The sequence below is a fragment of the Zootoca vivipara genome, chromosome 5 (genome assembly GCF_965207765.1).
Source record: "Zootoca vivipara chromosome 5, rZooViv2.hap1.1, whole genome shotgun sequence".
NCBI lineage: Eukaryota > Metazoa > Chordata > Lepidosauria > Squamata > Lacertidae > Zootoca > Zootoca vivipara.
Window position 1 is genome coordinate 82,396,752 of NC_142588.1, and position 6,756 is coordinate 82,403,507.

Sequence of the window (6,756 nt, forward strand, 5' to 3'; positions counted from 1 at the left end):
CCAGCTTGAAATATGTTTGCCAAGGTTTCTCCTGCCCACTTCTTTTCTTGATCTTAGAACTAGTAAGGGAGTTATGAGAAGAGGCTCCAAGTTGACCAGCAAAAATAAATAAACTATGTTTGTGCATCATTTGTGTAGATTTGCAGTTCCCGTGCAAGTCTGGTGGGCTGTGTGGTTGTAGGGGGGAATTTAAGTGAGGGATATGGGTAGACAAAGCCTGATACCAAACCCATCACACATACCCTGCAACATTTCTCCGGTGAAAATAGGGACATCCCATTCTATAACGATATTTTACTATTTATACCCCACATGTTTTACTGGGTTGCCCCAGCCACTCTGGGCAGCTTCCAACATATATAAAAACATAATAAAACATTAAAGTTTTTTTAAAAAACTTCCCTATACAGGATTGCCTTCAGATGGCTCGGGGTTTGGATAACTCCATACTCTCCGACATTTCTCCACCAGAAGCATGGGGGAAGGTGCCAGACCAACAGCTGAGCTGGCCTTTGATTTGCTGGTACTAGGGAGACAAGTCACACTAAAATGCTGGAGAGTTCTCATTAGTTTTTTTTTTTAAAAAAAAACTAGCTGGCCCGGCCACGTGTTGCTGTGGATCATCCGTGTGATTCCCCCCACCCTGTGTCAATCCATGACGTATCCCGCGCCCTCCCCCTAAATAGCAGTCTTTTTATCTTGCCTTCCAAAGCGATGCTGTGAAAATCTATGGGGATTTATCACAGGCATATCTTTGTCATGGAGCTAGAAGCATATCGGGATTTTAGGAAAAAACCGCTGCGGCCTGCAGATTGACAGGCTGGACCTTTGAAGTGAATACGCGTCGAGATAGTCATCGCAGAGAAATCAAGCCGGCTTCAGGCTTGTTGATCTCAGATGAGGCTTTAGCGTGGACAGCTATCTATGCATTAGATCATTGCTATGGTGTAACTGCCCATATGTAACTGCGTCATATTCAGAGTGTGGTCGCTGGTCCATCTTATCATAATAGTGTCTACTTTGATTGTAGGGAAGCCACTTATGCATCCCCAAAACAGAGTACAAAAGATGGGACGTATAGCTTATGGTTTCCATTAGCTAAGTTCTATGTATAGATGCAAATTTAGAAATAATTCCTATAGTGATGCATCTCCTTAAAGTGAGGAACGCTGTGACCAGGTGACCTGTGTGACTCCCTTTGTCTGCTGTCAGGTGCTAACTGTTGATGGGAAATTTCTAGCCCCCTTAACAAACTTAGAGGACCCAGGATTCTTTGGAGCATTGGGTGCGCTTTGAATGTATTGATCTGCCCTAATTTTGTGTTCTGCCACATACCCCATTGCAGCCATTTTGTGACAGGTGCCTCCAGCACTTTCTCAAACTTCAACATGTGCCCACTGGTCCAAAAAGGTTCACCATGCCTGAAACAGAGGAATGTCCTCTATACAGCAGAACACAAGGCAATCCTAACTGATAGGCCTTGACCAAGATGCTTGGATAGGGGTCATCCTAGTGGCATAGGATGGGGGGCACAGGGGTGGTTGCCCTGGGCACAAAATTGTTAGGGGGTACAAAATTTCAGCACCCAGTGCTGCCTCAACACAGCTGCATGCTTCCGTCACTGGGCTCCGTTGAATACGGCTTCTCCATGTGAACCAGGTAGTGGTTCTCCAAACAACGGAACGTATCTTCTTCTTTTTTTATCTCTGTGGCTGCAATCTCCTGGGTGATGCAGATGCCATTAGGCAGTGGAATGTGCATGCGTACTCTGTCCCAGGCACTGGCAACCCATGCTACACCACTGGGTCATCCCCACTCCTGTTACCAGAAATCCACCTATTGGGAAGGGAACAGCACTTGAGCGCAATCGCCACACATGGTGGTAATTGCCTGATTTGCAGTCATTCCATGTGCCCCCCCATTTAATTATAGGCATGGTGGGCAGTGCTCAGTGGGAACAAGGAGTGTGGGGAAGAGAGGGTTAACCCTTCCATTCAGTTTGATCACAGCAAAAACCATCCTCCATGTCGCTGTTGGGCATAGCTGCCAAGTTATCCCTTTTTTACAGGGATTTTCCCTTATGCTGAATAGGCTTCCTCGCGAGAAAAGGGAAAACTTGGCAGCTATGCTGTTGGGCTTGGGGAGAGGCTCCACTGGCTCCTTTTGCTGCAATCATGGGGGTGCAGGGAGGGTCAAACCTGTCCTCTCTTTGTGCTGCATTCCCCCCCATGAAGACTCTCCATGTCTGTAATTAAATAAAGAGGGGAAATGTGAAGATTGCAAAAGTGAAATAATTAGCATTATGTGCACCTGAGTTCTCTATAAGAAGAGGCATGCTTTGTGTGTAGAAGCTTCCAATTTAACCCCATGGCATCTTCAGTGAAGAGAATCATGCAGCAAATGATGGGAGAGAGGAACTCAGCCTGAGGTCCTGGAGAGCTGCAGCCCATCAGAGTAGACAATAATGGGCTGGCTCGACGGGAAAATAGTCTGGCTTGATATTGCAGCTTCCTATGTACCAGAAGTGTTGGGGCTTTATACGTGCAGAGCTTGTGTTCTGCCAGTGAGCTATGATTCTTCTTCAAAGCAGTACAAACGTGCCTGCTAATAGATAGCTCTGCTGGCAGTGAGTCAATGTCAGTCAATTTTTATTGTATATAGGACTTTACAAGGGGCAACAGAGAATAAAAGGAAACTTTCATCTAAAATCATACACATAACCTGTAGCAGTTTACAACTTAAAAGAAATTTACAACATTAAGACTTAAGAGTGGAGTGCATTCACATAGCTGGAACGGAGCTTCTTGGCTGCCAGCACAAATTTGGCTACCTGGTGTGTAATATACAGGTGTTCATCTGCTAGGAGTTTCACTGTCACTTCCTGCGTGGATCGACCTGGAAGCCAATTAAGAATTGGCGATATAAAGGTGTTGCATACAGGGGGGAAATCAGCAGTGTGTGAGGTCCTCTTACCTGATTGCATCCATGTATACATTTGCGATCCGTGTGGGCAATTCCCCGGTATCTCCCCTCTAAATATGCCAAGGGCATCTGTTGAAATCTTAGTTCTACAAAGGCCCCTCGTACTTGTGGAAAGGTCAGAGTCTCAAGGTAACGGGGCCTTGCGTGATGGGTCTTAATTTGGGAGTAGCAAGTAGAGTAGCAGGCAGCAATGATGGATGCTCTGTCTTGGTTGGCATCCTGATCAAAAATCCAATTTCTAAGGTCACGTGGGCTAAGGGGTAAGTAGTTCTCTATTTGGAGATTATAAGCCCTAAGCTTATTTTGGCACTTTTGTGCCCAGCCCCCTGTCCTTAGTTGCTCTAACCAGCAGAGCTTAGTAAGAGTTTGATCCTCGAAGGCATTTAGCCTGCGCCCATATCTCAGATAGGCTAGATCCATTCTGGTTGCTAGCAAGGGAAGGCCCAGCTCAGCTCTGAGGTGGGCTGCCAGTGTCCCACAGGGAAGCCCCAAATCTGTCTCATAAATTTATTTTGTAGGACCTCTGTTTCAGATTTTACACCAGTTCCCCATATCTCAGCCCCATAGAGCATTTGGGCAATGATTTTAGAGATAAAGATCTTAATAGCTGGGTTGAATAACTGCCCACCCTTTGAATGGAAGAACCTATATAGAGTAGAACGGCCAGATATCAGCTTAATTGCTTCCAGATGGGGTTTCCACAATGACTTCCCAACGATAAGTAATCCTAGATATTTAAATCTGGGTACTTGCTAAGGTTGTGACTGTCTCTAGGGTCCACCTGGACTTGGTAGTCCTCTTCTGAGTCAAGAAACCAGCTTTGGACCCAGGGGGCGCTGCGGTTAAACCACTGAGCCTAGGGCTTGCTGATCAGAAGGTCGGCGGTTCGAATCCCTGTGACGGGGTGAGCTCCTGTTGCTCGGTCCCAGCTCCTGCCAACCTAGCAGTTCGAAAGCACATCAAAATGCAAGTAGATAAATAGGAACCGCTACAGCGGGAAGGTAAACGGCATTTCCATGTGCTGCTCTGGTTTCGCCAGAAGCGGCTTAGTCATGCTGGCCACATGACCTGGAAGCTTTACGCCGGCTCCCTCGGCCAATAATGCGAGATGAGCGCGCAACCCCAGAGTCGTCCGTGACTGGACCTAATGGTCAGGGGTCCCTTTACCTTTACCTTACCTTTACTTGCTCAAGGTTGTGACTGTCTCTAGGATCCACCTGGACTTGGTAGTCCTCTTCTGAGTCAAGAAACCAGCTTTTGCCATTGGGATTGGAGAAGAGGCAGGCAGGGAGGCCAACAGAGCCAGAGACAATGACAGAGTCAGCTGATTCTGGTTTTCCCCCATCGTCCTACCTGCTGAGTTTGACAAAGGCAATGCTCAGGCTATTGTATGACAGGAGAGAAGGTTAGCACTCCTCTGGATGAGGATGGAATAGGTCCAAGTGGCCTATACAACACACACATGATTAAGGCATTGGCACTTACCTTTTTGAAAGCCAGTGTGGCATAGCGGTTAGAGTGTTGGACTAGGACATGAGAGACCAGGGTTCAAGTCCCCTCTTAGCTAAGAAGCTCACTCCTTGTCCTTGGGCCAGTTACTATCTCTCAGCCTGACTACTTCGCAGGGTCGTTTTGAGGAATAAAAATGTGGAATGGAAGAACCACGTTATGTCACTTTCAGCTCCATGGAGGAAAGGTAGGACATGAATGTAAAAATAAAAATAGATTATTTAATTTCTTTACCGTTTAATATTTTTTTTAAAAAATAAATCTCTAAGTGGTGTACAAAAAACTGTAGTAGCAGCAGCATAAAAGAAATACAAAAATACACCGTTAGTTATAAAAATACAGAGTGACCAATATATAAAAAGCAATACCAATTCATTTTCCTTCTGACATACTGTCCGTCCCAGCCTCCGGGTTCTCACCCAGGGTCCAACCAAACTCTCAGCTCACCCACAAAAGTCTGACGACAAGAAGAGTTTCTGGGAGCAGCAGACATCACCCTAGTTTCTCACTCTAGACTTGCTTTTCTTGGGCAGGCCCAAGACGGATGGTACCTCCTCAGGCTGCCCATAGTTGTGACCCATTCAGATGCACTCTCCACACCCAGTTCCAGGTGCAACAGGTTTGTTGAGTTCCGGGGGGGGGGGTCCAGAGGATGGGTAGAGGGGCCTTTTCCACTCACAGCTCTTTCCTCCCCCCCTCTGTCTCCTCCTCCTCCAACTGCTTAATAAGACTGACACTTAGTGGCCCAACTGGTTGTAATGAAGAAGGTAGGCACAGGTGGGGCTTGGGGGGGGGCAGTTCTGCTATTTGCATGCCCTTCTACAAATCAGGCATAGACTGGAAGAACAGTGTTGGTGAACCAGACCAAATTTCCATGAAAGGCTGTGTTTTCATATTCAGACTCCGTTTATTTGTTTATAAGCTGAAGTAATAAAAGAAAGAAAGAAAAGGATTAAATGAATCAAACGTTTAAATGAATCAAATGCAAAAGCAAAACATGGGAATGACAATGGAGCCTGACACACACACACACACACACACACACACACACACACACACACACACAGATTGCCCGGCTAGTACTCTCCGCCGGGCTCTGAGATACACCCAGTGGGCCAACTGCAGATCTGCACATTCAGCTGGCGGAAAGGGGGAATTGGCTCCAACGGAATGACACCTGCGTCATTGACTCAGCCAAGAGAGCTGAGCAGAGGGATGCCTCCTCTCAGTCAACCCCCTGCCAGAGCCTGGCATAAGCGAAAGTTGGAATATTCTGCCCATCTCTGCTAGGTGCTCCAGCTTCCTGATTACACCTGGGGTCCTGGGATAAGGAAGCAATGGCTGAGCTCTGGAAAACTTGACGCTTGCCTTTTTGGTTTTGGTCCCATTAAAGCTATGGCACCACTGTGGGTTTGGGATTCTTCGCCCGCCCCCTTTTATGACCTAGCACAGCATCCTTTGCATCCTATAAAGCAGTTGGTCTTTAACTTAGCATCCTTAGCTTCCCAAGTACTTCAGTGCCCAATCTGATTGGTCTCAAGGGAAGGCGAGGCCTGCTGGAAGAAGTGGGATATAGCGTCGCTAAGCAACAACGAACCACGTGGCTTCCGCCAACATGTTTTATTCCATAATCCCTTCCTTCTGTAGCAGCATCCTTTCCCTAGCAACATCTGAACACATATAGAATATCAATTGGAACAATCAGCTTTTGGAGAACATTACAAATAAACCAGGAGGTATGAGCAACAATTACTATCCGGTCTGGTTTTAGAGTCTTTTCATGCATACTGGGCTGCATTCTCAAGATCATTTAACACAGATTAATAATATTTTAGGTAAATTAGGTAATAATCTCAAGGTAAATTTTTCCATGTTAGCCTATCTGTGATACCAAGGATTCCAATGGGGTATTTTGTATGTAGTATACACTTGCATAAGGTATGGGGGATAAAATTTATTTAGTTTGCATTTAAAGGCGCAATTTACCTAACATGCAATTTCTGAAGCAGCAAGCAAACTACAGCACAGACATTCTTTGAAAGGATGGCCATTGAACCACCTCCAAATTCTCTGGCCCAAGGAATCAGTACAAAAATGCATATATTGGGATAAATTGTGCATAAGAATGCATATGGAGTACATATAAAAAAATGAAACAAGAAGTATATTAGAGGAAATTGCTTTGCACAAAATGTGTATATTCAGCAAATTTGCATATAATATTATGAAAACCATGAGAAATTTTGTGCTAAAAGGGTAGAAGGA

General features: G+C 45.6%; 1 non-coding gene across 1 annotated transcript; it reads left to right on the plus strand.

Annotated features, from left to right (window-relative positions):
- The first annotated feature begins 4,365 nt into the window (after positions 1 to 4,365).
- Positions 4,366 to 4,475, plus strand: LOC118094119 (U6atac minor spliceosomal RNA). Its single transcript, XR_004693728.1, has one exon. It is a non-coding gene; the product is annotated as a U6atac minor spliceosomal RNA (small nuclear RNA).
- Positions 4,476 to 6,756: the final 2,281 nt, after the last annotated feature.